Below are 16,100 nucleotides of genomic sequence, written 5' to 3' on the forward strand. Positions count from 1 at the left end.
AGAGGTGATTCAGCAGAAGGAGTGCCCCAATCAAGGGACCAAACAGGCCATGAAGCAGCACAGGCAACGCACAACAACGGTGCTAAAAAAATAAATAAATAAATAAATAAATAAAAACGAAAGCGTTAGCAAGCTAGTTAGCCTGCCAACGCTAATGAAAGTTAGCTGATAAAAGTGCTCCGTCGCGATGTTTCGACCATTAGAGGTCTTCCTTAGGCGTTGGAGCACAGTAAAAAGTAAAAAAAAAATTAAAAAGTAAAAAAGTCTTGAAAAAGACTGTTAGTTCAAGTCCAAAGCAGCAGGTAGCAGTCTCTGTGTAAACAGTCCCAACAGAGAGCCCTCCAAATCCAACCATGTGTATCATATGTGAGTGAAATGCAAGGACCTCACCACAACACAACACCACAAGGCCATAAGTGAACGGACCTCAATCACTAAACTGCCAAAAAACTTTGGCGGAGAACTTCTACAAGAGAGAAAAAGCAACAGTCTCACGCCTGCAACAAAACTTGCAAGACAGACCAGAGAACAATACTGCAAAAAAGAAGGAAAACATCGAGTGGAAAGATGGAAACAACACAAAAGAGCCGGACGTTTCCAAGAAGAACTCGAAAAGGAATACATCGACAAAGTTGGATCAATGCAGTGGCTAAAAAATGGAAAACTTGGTTTTGATGGAGAAAGAATTCTGATTGGAGCACAAGATCAGGGACTTCTAACTAATGGCTTCAAAAAAATGGCAGGGATCTCACAAAATGATAAATGCCGATTCTGTCATACAGCTGTTGAGAGTGTAAACCATCTAACATCAGCATGCCAGATCCTCATGGCAGATGGGCATTATACATCCAGACATAACAAGATCTGTCAATATCTCCACTGGAAGATCTGCAAGGAACTGGAGTTGGAAGTCAAAGAACATGTCTGGGAGCACGAGCCAACACCAGTCTCATCCAATGGAAAAATAACGATCTTCTACGACAAAGAGATCCCAGCAGGAAGACACATAGAAGGAGGTGCAATCAAACCTGATATTGTCATCTGGAACAAGCAACAGAAAACAGCCAAAATCATTGATGTGACAGTCCCCAATGATTACGGCCTGAATCGAGCTGAAAGGGGAAAGATCTCAAAATACCAAGACCTAAAAAATGACCTAAGAACAACATGGTCATTGAAAGACATCGATATCATTCCAGTTGTGGTAGGAGCAACAGGCCTGATGAAGAAGAACCTGAAGAAATACCTTGAGGCAATCCCCGGTCACCCAAGTGCACATGAGGTGCAGTTGTCTGCGATTAAGGGAACGATCACCATCTTGAAGAGAGCCCTCGGATACAATGCCAGATCTGGTTAAGATAACTATAGAACCTAGGATGCAACTTTAGACCCCAGGTTTGGGGCCCATTGCATTGTACTAAAAAGACATCAAAGATAAATGAAAAAACAAAAGGCAAAAAGCATTTGTCTGTTCTGAGTGTGGTCAAAGGTTTGGACGAAAGAGCACCCTGAACAGACACATGATAATTCATAGTTGTTCACTGCCCCCCCCCAAAAATGAGCCATTCACCAGCTCATCTACAAAACAATGAACAGGTGCACACAGATGCAGAACAGCTGGAACTAAAAGAGGAATTGGCAAATAACATTGAAGAAACCAGAAAAATGGACATGAAAGAGTGTCTGAAACTGACTAAATTAAAGGAGAATAAAAAAATTCAAAACTATCCTGCAAAGTTGCAAAGACTGACTAAACTGGTCCCAGAAGGAACCACATTGACAGATTTAAACTGTAAATTATGGAGCGGCATGGTACATACAAAGTAAATTAGCCCCACAACATTTGGAGAGAAAAGGAACCAGAATTAAGAAAAAGAATACTGTGCCACAATGGAAAAAGAAATTACAACAAAAAATCAGCCGCCTAAGAGCAGAGATCTCCCAAATGGCAACATTTTTGGAAGGCCAAAACCATAAAAAGAATCTCCTTAAAAAACTAAATTGCATTTAAAGAAGTTAAATGCAATTTAGAATTAGAATTAATTTAGAATTTAAAGAACACAGGATGTGGAGGAACAATTTCTGTGTTTGCTTCATGAAAAGTTGGCTCAAAGGATGTAGTGTTGTTAAGCAGAAATAAAGCCATTTTGCTGTTCTCTTTGGAAATTATGAAGATAAAAGAGCAATTTTGAGCATTCACACTGTCTCACTCACTCACTCTCTCTCACACACACACACACACACACACACACACTGTATGTGGAGAAATTTAATTGGTTGCTTAATAACAAAGTTGGACAAAAGCACATTCAAAATCAAATCAATTTTATTTATATAGCACCAAATCACAACAAACAGTTGCCCCAAGGCGCATTATATTGTAAGGCAAAAGCCATACAATAATTACAGAAAAACCCCAACGGTCAAAACGACCCCCCATGAGCAAGCACTTGGCGACAGTGGGAAGGAAAAACTCCCTTTTAACAGGAAGAAGCCTCCAGCAGAGCCAGGCTCAGGGAGGGCCAGTCTCCTGCTGGGACTGGTTGGGGCTGAGGGGATAATAACAAAACTGATTTTTGAGACTTCCAATTTGGATGGACAAGACTAAGAGTCAAGCTTTCAAATGAATTAAAGCTCTGTCTGGGTCTTTGATTAATTAATAAGCTGGAGTGGAAGATTGCATGCTAATCCTCCTCCTCGATCCGTGCTTCGAGCATTCTGACAGTTAGTGTGACTCGGGGGTTGTTCCATCGTTGTGCCATCAAAACAGAAATGCTTGCTTCATGAAAAGTTGGATCAAAGGATGCAGTGTTGTCAAACAGAAATAAAACCGTTTTGTTCTCTTTGGAAATTATTAAGAAAAAACAGCAAATTGAGCATTTTCTCTCTCTCTCTCTCTCTCTCTCACACACACACACACACACACACAGTATATAGAGAAACCATTTCATTGTTTGCTTCATGAAAAGTTGGATCAAAGGATGCAGTGTTGTCAAACAAAAATAAAACCATTTTGTTCTCTTTGGAAATTATTAAGAAAAAACAGCAAATTGAGCATTTTCTCTCTCTCTCACACACATACACACACACACACACACACACACACACACACACACACACACACACACACACACACACACACACACACACACACACACACACACACACACACACACACAGTATATAGAGAAACCATTTCATTGTTTGCTTCATGAAAAGTTGGATCAAAGGATGCAGTGTTGTCAAACAGAAATAAAACCATTTTGTTCTCTTTGGAAATTATTAAGAAAAAACAGCAAATTGAGCATTCTCTCTCTCTCACACACACACACACACATACAGTATATAGAGAAACTATTTCATTGTTTGCTTCATGAAAAGTTGGATCAAAGGATGCAGTGTTGTCAAAACAGATATAAAACCATTTTGCTGTTCTCTTTGGAATTTATGAAGATAAAACAGCAATTTCATCAATGAACAAAGTTGGTTCCATGAAAAAGAAAACACACAGTATGTGGAGAAACATTTCATTGGTTGCTTAATAACAAAGCTGGACGAAAGCACTTTGTGTCATCAAAACAGAAATGAAACCATTTTGCTGTCTCTTTGGTAATTAGGAATTTCTCTCACTCACACACACACACAATGTAGAGCAATGAATGAATGAACAAAGGTGGTTCGATGAAAACACACAGTCTGTAGAGAAACCATTTATTTCATTGTTTGCTTCATGAAAGGTTGGATCAAAGGATGCAGTGTTGTCAAACAGAAATAAAACCATTTTGCTGTTCTCTTTGGAAATGATTAAGAAAGAACAGCAATTTGAGCATTTTCACACACACACGGTAGAGAAACCATTTCATTGCTTGCTTCATGAAAAGTTGGATCAAAGGATGCAGCATTGTCAAAACATATAAAACCATTTTGCTGTTCTCTTTGGAATTTAAGATAAAACAGCAATTTCATCAATGAACAAAGTTGGTTCCATGAAATAAAAAACACAGTATGTGGAGAAACCATTTCATTGTTTGCTTCATGAAAAGTTGGATCAAAGGATGCAGTGTTGTCAAACAGAAATAAAACCATTTTGTTCTCTTTGGAAATTATTAAGAAAAAACAGCAAATTGAGCATTCTCTCTCTCTCACACACACACACACACATACAGTATATAGAGAAACTATTTCATTGTTTGCTTCATGAAAAGTTGGATCAAAGGATGCAGTGTTGTCAAAACAGATATAAAACCATTTTGCTGTTCTCTTTGGAATTTATGAAGATAAAACAGCAATTTCATCAATGAACAAAGTTGGTTCCATGAAAAAGAAAACACACAGTATGTGGAGAAACATTTCATTGGTTGCTTAATAACAAAGCTGGACGAAAGCACTTTGTGTCATCAAAACAGAAATGAAACCATTTTGCTGTCTCTTTGGTAATTAGGAATTTCTCTCACTCACACACACACACAATGTAGAGCAATGAATGAATGAACAAAGGTGGTTCGATGAAAACACACAGTCTGTAGAGAAACCATTTATTTCATTGTTTGCTTCATGAAAGGTTGGATCAAAGGATGCAGTGTTGTCAAACAGAAATAAAACCATTTTGCTGTTCTCTTTGGAAATGATTAAGAAAGAACAGCAATTTGAGCATTTTCACACACACACGGTAGAGAAACCATTTCATTGCTTGCTTCATGAAAAGTTGGATCAAAGGATGCAGCATTGTCAAAACATATAAAACCATTTTGCTGTTCTCTTTGGAATTTAAGATAAAACAGCAATTTCATCAATGAACAAAGTTGGTTCCATGAAATAAAAAACAGTATGTGGAGAAACCATTTCTGCATCTCTCTCTCTCTGTATGTGTATGTGGAGAAATTTCATTGGTTGCTTAATAAAGTTGGACAAAAGCACGTGCCATCAAAACAGAAATGCTTGCTTCATGAAAAGTTGGATCAAAGGATGCAGTGTTGTCAAACAGAAATAAAACCATTTTGCTGTTCTCTGTGGAATTTATTAAGATAAAACAGCAATTTCATCAATGAACAAAGTTGGTTCCATGAAAAAAAAAACACACACACAGTATGTGGAGAAGCCATTTCATTGGTTGCTTAATAACAAAGCTGGATGAAAGCACTTTGTCATCAAAACAGAAATGAAACCATTTTGCTGTTCTCTTTGGAAATTATTTGGAATTTCTCTCTCACACACGCTATGTAGAGAAACCATTTTATTGTTTGCTTCATGAAAAGTTGGATCAAAGGATGCAGTGTTGTCAAAACAGATATAAAACCATTTTGCTGTTCTCTTTGGAATTTATTAAGATAAAACAATTTCATCAATGAACAAAGTTGGTTCCATAAAAAAACAAACAAAAAAAAACACAGTTACATACTCCATAGTATGTGGAGTAACCATTTCATTGGTTGCTTAATAACAAAGCTGGACGAAAGCACTTTGTGTCATCAAAACAGAAATGAAACCATTTTGCTGTTCTCTTTGGACATTATTTGGAATTTCTCTCTCTCTCTCACACACACACACACGTTGGCACAAAAACTGAACAGTAATGTCTTACTTTTGCCAAAGTGCTTCGTAACATCATGCCTGTGCAAATCAAATGCATCATTTAGCCAACTACTGTCTCAATAGACAATACTGAGACTTGGAACACTGCAATGCTAATCTCAAAGACAATCAATACTCAAGTTTTCTTGACACAGATCTTCGGTTTAGAGCAATGATTGTGTTGTACACAAAGTTCTTTACATCATTCCGGAATCTATGGCCCAGTGCTTTTTCTACATTTATGGTTTTCATGCACTCATCTTTCCCAGGAACTCTGCGCACTGCCATGAAGCTTCCAAGGTGTTTGTGTACTGCTTTTTTCTTCTTCCTGCCATGGCCTCCTTACTTGTACTCTGAGAAGACAAAGTAGATTGTGTAATGGTCAAAAAAACAAACAAACAATATACATTTTTTTGACTTGGCAAAAGCAAAGCTTGCAAATTGCCACAGAGAGCATCTAATGACGGGGCAAATTCAGTGACTTGCTTATAAGTACATTATAAATATTAAAACTGTATGTTCAAAACATGTCAAAAAGTCATACCTGCTGTAATGAATCATGGAGTTCAATTACAAGAAACAGTTTTGTCAGCCATTCTCAGCTCATCCGAATGCTCCTTTACATCATGGAGCAAATACCACCAAACTCTTCAGCAAATGATGGAGAAATGATGAAGACCCTGCTGTGAAATCAGTGTTTCACACCAGCTTGTTTTCAATGTCTTCAGCCATTTGTACGTTGTTGTTTGGCAGTAGATGGGTCTGTACTTGTTGGGAAGCTGTGTTTCCTTGGTCTTTGGTAGTAGGCGTGTTCCCAGTCGTTAGCCAGTCTGGTGTGTCCTCTTCCCCCTTCAATATTTTTGTGAAAGTCACGGCATAATGGTGGAGCAGTGCTTTCAGTTTTTCAGCAAAAAATTTGGGATTTTGTCGATGCCAGGTGCTGGCATTTGCTGTTTGTCTGTTTTATTTTTTCAATCCACTCAGCCTCTTGGTGTTGTTTTGGGTCTTCAAAGAGTGGTCTCCAGAATTTTTCAATTTCTTCTCTCAGGTGGTTGTTGTACTTCTATTGTGTCATTTGCCAACTTCCTGTACACGAGCCTGGGGTTTTTGCACATTGCTTGTTTATCTGTTTTGCTTGTGTTTTCTTGTCTTTGTTCCTATTCTGTGCCACAAAAGCTTTCACTAAGGCTTGATGTTCAGCCTCCCACCCAGCTGTTTATCTTCAACATTGTATTTTCTTTTAATGCAACTTACTTTTTTAAGGAGATTCCTTTTATGGTTTTAACCTCCCAAAAATGTGGCCATTTGGGAGATCTCTGCTCTTACGCGGCTGATTTTTTTTTTCTATTGTGGCACAGTATTCTTTTTCTTAATTGTGGTTCCTTTTGTCTCCAAATCTTGTGGGGCTAATTTACTTTGTATGTACCATGCTGCTCCATAATTTACCGAGTTTAACTTTGTCAATGTGGTTCCTTCTGGGAGCAGTTTAGCCAGTCCCACGTTAACTTTGTGCAGGATAGTTTTGAATTTTTATTCTCCTTTAATTCTCCAAGTTTGGATGCTCTTTCATGTCCATTTTTCTTTTTCTTCGTTTCTTCAATCTTATTTGCCAATTCGTCTTCTAGTTCCTGCTGTTCTGCATCTGGGTGCACCTGTATATTGTTTTGTAGATGAGCTGGTGAATGGCTCTTTTTTTTTGGGGGGGGGGGGGGGGGGGGGGAGTGAATGACTATGAATTATCATGTGTTTGTTCAGAGTGCCCTTCTGTTTCTGTCTTTTACTGTGATCAGAACAGCTAAATGGTGTGTCTCTTTTTTTTCATTTGCCTTGAATTTCCTTCTACAAGAGTGCAGTGGGCCTCAGACCCGGGGTCTAAAGCTGCACCCTTAACATTACAGACTTTGTATCTGATGGCTCTCTTCAAGATGGTGACCTTTCCTCTCCTCAAATACTGCCTTTGATCTCCTGCCCCACTTCTCATGTTTGAGTAAGCGAAGCAGTGAGAGATCTTTTTCTTCTCCCCAATGGACCAATTTACAATGATGCAGTTTCACTGGATTCTTTTAGCCCATTGAAGGTGTTGTTGCTGGGGTCCAGGATCAGAACAGTCTGGTGGGTGACACCGCTGATCTGGTGGATGACCCAGCTGAATGCTGCTACAGGAGACATGTCTCCCCGCAGCACTGGGAGAAGTTGCACCATTTTCTTCATACGCCCTGGTGCCTATGCGCTTTGTGGAGGTTTTACCTGGGGTTTGTTTCTTTTGAAACATCCTCATACCAAGATCTCTCCTGGCAAACCCCTTCACAGTGGGACGGAGGACACTCGAGGCTTGTGTCCAGTAGCAACTCCAACCCACCCAGTGTCTGGTATGAATCATCATGTGTGTTTTCAGGTTGCTCTTATGTCCAAACCTTTGACCACACTCAGAACAGAAAAATGCTTTTTGTCTTTTGGTTTTTCATTTATCTTTGATGTCTTTTTAGTAGAATGCAATGGGCCCCAAACCTGGGGTCTAAAGGTGCACCCTAGGCTCTATAGACATGTTCCCAGACATGTTCTTTGACTTCCATCTCCAGTTCCTTGCAGACCTTCCAGTGGAGATATTGACAGATCTTGTTGTGTCTGGATGTATAATGCCCATCTGGCATGCTGAAGGCATTTATCATTCTGTGAGATCCTTGCCATTTTTTGAAGCCATTTGTTAGAAGTCCATGATCTTGTGCTCCAATCAGAATTCTTTCTCCATCAAAACCAAGTTTTCCATTTTTTAGCCACTGCATTGATCCAACTTTGTCGATGTATTCCTTTTCGAGTTCTTCTTGGAAACATCCAGCTCTTTTGTGCTGTTTCCATCTTTCCACTCAATGTTTTCCTTCTCTTTTGCTGTATTGTTCTCTGGTCTGTCTTGCAAGTTTTGTTGCAGGCATGAGACTGTTGCTTTTTCTGTCTTGTAGAAGTTCTCCGCCAAAGTTTTTTTGCCAGTTTAGTGATTGAGGTCCGTTCGGTTAAGGCCTTGTGATGTTGTGCGACCTTTTTTACGATTTCTTCTTCAGAGCTCTTTAAGTACTGTCCAATACTTATTATCGACGCTCTGTAGGCCTGGTTGATTTCAGTGAGACCCAGACCGCCTTCTCTGCGAGGGAGATATATTCTGTCCATGCACTGATTTCTGTACATGACTTTGTGGAGGGTAAGCATCTTCCTGGTTTTTGTGTCCATCTTATTAAGCTCACGCTGTGGCCAGTCTACTTTGCCAAACCCATAGGTCACCACTGGTATTGCAAACTGGTTTATGGCTGTGATCTTGTTTTTTGATGTCAACTGTGTTTTGCAGATCTTTTTAAAGCGGTTTAGGTATTCTTGTGTTGTTTTTGTTCTCATTTTCTTGTGCTCAATTGTATTACTTTGTTTAATTCCCAGGTGTTTGTATGTGAAGTCTGCAGCCAGATCTTCAAATGTAACTCCCTTCATCCAATTGTCTGTTTTCGGTTTTTGTCTTTTTACCTTTTGTCATTGTGCATTTTGAGCATTTATCCAGTCCAAATTCCATACCAGTGTCTTTTGAGAACTTATGGACAGTTTCCACGAGCTGACTGAGTCCCATTTTTGTGTTGGCATAGAGTTTCAAATCGTCCATGAACAGCAGATGGTTCACAAGTTTTTTTGTTTTTTTTTTTCCTGTTTCTGCTTAACTTATATCAGATATCATGCTCCTTCAGGGTTTTGCTGAGCAGGTCCATGATTAAGCAGAATAAGAGAGGTGAAAGGCTGTCTCCCTGAAATATCCCTCTCTGAACTCGTATGTCTGGGATTGTTATTTGACCCTCTGTGTGGTTGAGGTTGATGGTGGTGTTCCACTTGTTCATTTGTGCTCTCAGGAAAGACCTTATTTATTGCCTTTTTGTAGTCAATCCAAGCCATGCTGAGGTTCCTCCTTTTTTTGCAGTCCTCCAGGATAGATTTGTCTGTCAGTAACTGGTCTTTAGCTCCTAATCTTCTTTTGGAACACCCTTTCTGTTCACTTTCCAGGTAGCCACCAGTGTCAAGATGTTCATAAATGGCATCAGCTATGATTCCTGTCAGCCATTTGTACGTTGTTGTTAGGCAGCAGATGGGTCTGTACTTGTCGGGAAGCTGTGTTTCCTTGGTCTTTGGAATTAGGCTTGTGTTCCCTGTCGTTAGCCAGTCTGGTATGTCCTCTTCTCTGTTCAATATTTTTGTGAAAGCCACAGCATAATGTTGGTGTAATGCTGTCAGTCTTTTCAGCCAAAAATTTGGGATTTTGTCGATGCCAGGTGCCTTGAAGTTACTGTATTCACTCATTTTCTTTCTGATGTCCTCTTCAGTGATTACAATTGCTGGCATTTGTTGTTTGTCTTTGTTTTTCTGTTTTATTTTTTCAATCCACTCAGCCTCTTGGTGGTGTTTTGGGTCTTCAAAGAGTGGTCTCCAGAATTTTTCAATTTCTTCTCTCTCAGGTGGCTGTTGTACTTCTATTGTGTCATTTGCCAGCTTTCTGTACACTAGTCTGGGATTTTTTGCAAATAGTTTATCTGTTTTGCTTGTATTTTCTTGTCTTTGTTCCTAATTTGTGCTGCGAAAGCTTTTACTAAGGCTTGATGTTCAGCCAGCCTTCCACCTAGCTGTTTGTCTTCAACATTGTATTTTATTTTAATGCGATTTACTTTTTTAAGAAGATTCTTTTTGTGGTTTTTGTTTCCCAAAAATGTGGCCATTTGGGAGATATCTGCTCTTAGGCTCTTGTGGGGTTAATTTACTTTGTATGTACCATGCCGCTCCATAATTTACAGAGTTTAACTCTGTCAATGTGGCTCCTTTTAGGACCAGTATGGTCAGTCCTATGTTACCTTTTTGCAGGATGTTTTAGAATTTTATATTCTCCTTTAGTTTAGTCAGCTTTGGGTGCTCTTTCATGTCCATTTTTCTTGTGTCTTCAATCTTATTTGCCAATTCCTCTTCTAGTTCCTGCTGTTCTGGGTCTGTGTGCACCTGTATATTGTTTTGTAGATGAGCTGGTGAACTGCTCATTTTTTCGGGGGGCAATGAGTTGCTCATTTTTTCGGGGGGCAGGGAATGGTTCGTTTTTTCGGGGATGTACTTTTTTTGAGGGCAATCATTTTTTGGTGGTGCAATGGGTTGCGTCAGAGGGCACATGCCGTCTCTGATCATTTGCCCAACCTTCTGTTGCATTGCTTTTATTTCATCCTCCAAGAAATGTTTTTGTTTGATAAAGTTGGATTTTTGGGTGGTGAGAGTCTTATTTGGGATGTCTTTCTTACTTGGGCAGTGGTGGTGGAATTTTTTTTTTGCCATTCTCTAGGTCTTTTGTCTGGTTTTTGGGGTATTTCATTTTGGCATATTCCTTTGCCCACAGCTGTGTCCACTCTTCCTCCCTCTTCCACTGACTCCTTTCAAACTGGAGTTGCTTCCCTTTATCCATCAACTGATAATCTTTTATCGCTTCCTTTTGGGCTTCTTCCTTTATTTTTTTATTTCCTCTGCTGTCAGATATTTTGCAATTTGTGAGGCGATCGATTCCAGTTTTGTAGTTGTGGTGGCTTCTTTCTTTTGTGGTGGTAGATCCGCTTCTTTTATGCGCTCTTCAAATACTGCCTTTTTCTTTCTGCCCCACTTCTCATGCCTTGAGTAAGTGAAGCAGTGAAAGATCTTTTTCTTCTCTTCAATGGTCCAATTTACTGTGGTGTAGTTTCGTTTGTTTCTTCTGGCCCATTGATGCTGTTGTTGCTGGAGTCCAGGATCAGAACTATGCTGATCTGGTGGATTATCCAGCCGAGTGTCCTGTTCCAGTTTTTGACCTGTATGAATTATCATGTGTTTGTTCAGAGTGCCTTTCTGTTTCTGTCCTTTTACTACCATCAGAACAGCTAAATGGTTTTCTGCTTGCTTTTCTCTCCTTTTGTTGCTCTGAGTTGTTCATGTGACCAGATGCTTTTCCATATTTAGAGCCTTTAAATTGTTTTTCATCAGTGTTGCCTGAACGAACAATATTGGTATTTGTCTGACAGTTAAAACTTGACTGAAGTTCTCCGTTTCCAGTCATCACTGTCATCAGTCTCAGTTCCAGAAGTGTCTGAACTCCTGCCACTGGTATCTGGTTGTAAATGACTGTTTGGACCTGAGTTGCTGGCTGGTTGTGGTCCTCCATCGTCCTCTCCATCAGCTTCTGCTGTCAGTGTTCTGTGTACAGATGAGCTGCTGGCTACAGGCTCAGCCTCTGTGCTCTCATCACTTGGGCTTTGATGAAGCTGTGATGACTCTGGTTTTTCATCATCATTTTCACTCTTCACAGGGACGGCAGTGAAACCAAACTTGGTGAGATCTGCCTCCTCCAGCTGCTGAAGCTGCTCTCCCTGCTGACTTATCCACAGCTTCTCTTCTTCGTTAATGTCCTCCTGGTCAACACTCAGATTCCATTCCTGGTGTTCAGGGAGAGTTTCTTCTTTAATCACCAACAATGGCTGCATGTCTTCTCAGCTCTTCCACCTTTTCGCGCTAACTTCGCGTTTTGTTCTTGTTCCGGTTTACTGTCGACCTTTGTGCTTCTGGAGCTCTTCAAAAAACATATTCGAGGATCACAGAGTGAAGTTTGATCTGTTCACACAAGAGTTTCCAGCGTCTCCAGCTAACTAGCTTTAGCCTCGGACCACAACAGGAAACAGTTCTTCTCATGTCTTTTGGTTTTTCATTTATCTTTGATGTCTTTTTAGTAGAATGCAATGGGCCCCAAACCTGGGGTCTAAAGTTGCACCCTAGGCTCTATAGTTATCCTAACCAGATCGTTGCCCTTTTGTCCAAATCTTTGACCACACTCAGAACAGACAAATGCTTTTTGTCCTGTCTGAATTCTAATGTGTTTGTTCAGAGTGCTCTTCTGTTTCTGTCTTTTCCTCTTATCTGAACAGCTAAATGGTTTTCTGCTTGCTTGCCTCTCCTTTTGTTGCTTTGAGTTGTTCATGTGACCAGATGCTTTTCCATAGAGCCTTTAAATTGTTTTTCATCAGTGTTGCTGGAATGAACAATATTGGGGGTTTTTTGACAGTAAAACTTGACTGACGTTCTCTGGTCTGTTTCCAGTCATAACTGTTGTCAGTCTCAGTTCCAGAACTGTCTGAACTCCTGCCACTGGTAGCTGGTTGTAAATGACTGTTTGGACCTGAGTTGCTGGCTGGTTGTGGTCCTCCATCATCCTCTCCATCAGCTTCTGCTGTCAGTGTTCTGTGTACAGATGAGCTGCTGGCTACAAGCTCAGCCTCTGTGCTCTCATCACTTCGGCTTTGATGAAGCGGTGATGACTCTGGTTTTTCATCATCATTTTCACTCTTCACAGGGACGGCAGTGAAACCAAACTTGTTGAGATCTGCCTCCTCCAGCTGCTGAAGCTGCTCTCCCTGCTGACTTATCCACAGCTTCTCTTCTTCTTTAATGTCCTCCTGGTCAGCAACCAGATTCCATTCCTGGTGTTCAGGGAGAGTTTCTTCTTTAATCACCAACAACGGCTGCATGTCTGCAAATAAACAATACAATTAATTTAACAATAAATGGGTGATTCTTTAACTACGGGCACTATTGGCCTTGTAAATGTAATTTCCACCACACCATTGCCTTACAATATAAAGTGCCTTGGGGCAACTGTTTGTTGTGATTTGGCGCTATATACATGTGCTCTGATGTCACTGTTTATCTCCATAGAAACTACCCAAACAATCTTTCATACAAACTGTTTAAAGGGACATTACAGTGTTGTGGTGGAAATTACGGCAATAGTGTGGGACAACTACATTTTGTTTAAAAAAATCACAATAGTTGTATGACACTGAATACCCCAATTATGTTTTGATTATTTTACTGATATTTTATTCAGAGATATTTTAAAACATTAGAAAAAACGTTTTTTTACCATTCATTTTTATCATTGAAGATCAAAAGCCTGGGTGTGGGACAAGCACAAAACGTCAATATTTGCATATAATGATGCTGAAAAAGGTGATAAAGTCATCATTGACTACTAGAACAAATTTCTTAAAACACTTCCATTGTAAAGATAACTATAAAAGTGTGAAATTTCCCCTTTTTTCTGTTTTTCATACAATATGATCAAATGTGAAACAACACTTACTAAAAGAAAGTATCAGTGGTGAGTTTGACCTGATGACAGTAAGCTATCGCACTGATGGAATTGATAAAGTGGAAATGTACATCAGCATTTGTTTTAAATTTCACAAATTGTAATTCACGTCCTCGTCTTCCACAACTGACTATTGCAGTGTTTTATTTTCTGGATTGCTATAAAATAGTGTAGGATGTCTACAGATGGTACAGAATTACTGTTGCTCAAGTTTTAATGAAAACCAGGTTTGATTACAGCCATTCTGGCTTCCCTTCACTGACTCGAGGACTAGATTTCAAGATTTTGTTAGACATTTCAGGCTCTAAACGGTCATGAACTCAACTATCTTGCTGAACTTGTTCAGCCTTATGTGCCTCCTTGTGCCCTGTGGTCCTTGGATGCAGACTTGCTCTGTGTCTCAAGGGTTAAAAAGAAGTCAGCCGGCTTCAGAGCCTTTTTTGCTGTGGTCGTATCTTGTGGAAGAGGCTGCCTGTTGGCATTTGAAATGTGACTTTAAGATGATTTTTCAAACTTATTTTCTGTCGACTGTAATTAGTTAAGGTTTTTCATCTTTTCATTATTTTTCTTGTTGTATTTAATTCTTTTTTGTTTTTAATTTTGGGATATTATTATTACTATGATTATTATTACATGGCACTCGAACAAGATGTCAGAAATCATCAAATATGATATGAACACATTTATAGTGACGTTACAATTCATTAAAAATATATAAGCCAAATAATTTAATTCATAGTTTTTAATGTTGCTGTTTGCAAAAAGAAAATTTTAATGGACTGCATTTCTACAGCACTTTTTACCATCTGATACACATGTTCAAAAAGCTTTTGCCATTTATTCTAGAGCCCGACCAATATGGATTTTTTTTTAGGCCGATGCCGATAACGATATTTGGATGAAAAAAATGTCGATAATCGATAAATCGGCTGATTTGCCGATAGCCGATAAATCAGCCGATATTTTTTTTTTTTTTTTTTTAAATGAATGAAATGTGCTTTTTTGGACCCTTAACAAAAAAGGTATGAGCTAAAAGCTGAAGCTTTGTCCTCATATTGATTAACTTTATAACAGAGAAGAATTTTCAAGTTCAAAAAATGCAAAAATGCAATTGGAGCAGTTAGGGGGCTATTCAAATGGGCCAGCTGGTAAGATATCACTCCTGAAAACGATCTCTGACACATCATGTGAGGTAAATCTATGTGGATTTTGGAAAACCATGTGATGGAGAACCAATTCCGATTGCACACTCGCATTGCGCACGTCATCACACATTCAACATATTTTTACTATAACCATTTTATTAAACACTTATTCAATGTTAAAATGCTCCTTTTTAAGGCTCAATTAATGGTCATAACTTTTTTGTTAAAACTAGCAACACAAAGTAGCCTTGCTAGTTATACTCCAACCAAAGAGGTTATATATGAGAACTAGAGTCCACACTCCCAATGCTGCCCACTAAACATGAACGTCCCTTCATGGACAGCAAAATGACGCCTCCTAACTGGAAAATATTGAAGAAGTTCCCAGATGTTAATGCATTTTCAATGGGGATTCACGACTGAACACACTCAGAAAAACGCTCACAATATACATGTTAAAATGCCATTTTGACCTGGATATTGCCAACATGTGCAGCTTTCCGTCCTGTTTCTTGATAAGACTAATTGAAATTCTGTGACTGGTGCTCAATAAATTGCCCGGAATTAAAATGGCGACCAGATGAGATCATATTTTAAATAGAGGACTGGCGATTAAGTATTTCACAGGCTGATGCTGGGTTTGCAGCACATTCGCGTTTCCATCTTTTCATTTTATTTCCCTGCAATGATTTTATAACTACTGCATGGGTCACTATTGAGTGACCAACACAGTGCCGACCATGCAGCTGTATATAAGAACTAGAGAGCGCAGTCTCATTGCTGCACACTAAATGAAAACATCCCTTCATGGACAGTGACATGACGTCTCCTAACCTGGCAAAATATTGATGAAGTACCCGGATGTTAATGCATTATCAATGGAGATTCGCGACTGAACACACTCAGAAAAATGCTCGCAAAATACATGTTAAAATGCCATTTTGACCTGGATATCGAGCCAGTAAAATTAAATTACATTAAATTATGTCAGGAAAGTATTAAACTTACTCTGACACTCACACATTCCCAAATATTAGTGTTGAAAGTTACACGGATCTGCACTGTTAAGCTACACTGCTAGGCTGAACTGCTGCTTTGTTCAACACAGCGCAGCTCCTAAAGCCATTACAATACATACACACAAATATATATATATATATATATATATATACATACACACAAATATATATATATATATATATGATATTTTTACA

At 39.1% G+C, this 16,100-nt stretch overlaps 1 protein-coding gene and 3 long non-coding RNA genes across 4 annotated transcripts in view; 3 read left to right on the forward strand and 1 right to left on the reverse strand.

Annotated features, from left to right (window-relative positions):
- LOC117504896 overlaps nt 1–6,249 on the forward strand; it is a 23,983-nt gene extending 17,734 nt beyond the window's left edge. The window contains exon 5 of the long non-coding RNA XR_004558955.1: nt 6,238–6,249. This is a non-coding gene — a long non-coding RNA (uncharacterized LOC117504896). The remainder of the gene's footprint in view (nt 1–6,237) is intronic.
- LOC117504920 overlaps nt 1–14,445 on the reverse strand; it is a 23,109-nt gene extending 8,664 nt beyond the window's left edge. The window contains exons 1-2 of the long non-coding RNA XR_004558979.1: nt 14,435–14,445; nt 1,235–1,246 (exon numbers count right to left, since the gene is read on the reverse strand). This is a non-coding gene — a long non-coding RNA (uncharacterized LOC117504920). The remainder of the gene's footprint in view (nt 1–1,234; nt 1,247–14,434) is intronic.
- The window catches only part of LOC117504818, a 3,434,143-nt gene that overhangs the window by 1,492,078 nt on the left and 1,925,965 nt on the right, over nt 1–16,100 (forward strand). The window lies entirely within an intron of this gene.
- LOC117504869 overlaps nt 12,411–16,100 on the forward strand; it is a 28,903-nt gene continuing 25,213 nt past the window's right edge. Inside the window, exon 1 of the long non-coding RNA XR_004558925.1 lies at nt 12,411–12,452. This is a non-coding gene — a long non-coding RNA (uncharacterized LOC117504869). The remainder of the gene's footprint in view (nt 12,453–16,100) is intronic.

This window comes from Thalassophryne amazonica, chromosome 23 (genome assembly GCF_902500255.1).
Source record: "Thalassophryne amazonica chromosome 23, fThaAma1.1, whole genome shotgun sequence".
Classification (NCBI taxonomy): Eukaryota; Metazoa; Chordata; class Actinopteri; order Batrachoidiformes; family Batrachoididae; genus Thalassophryne; species Thalassophryne amazonica.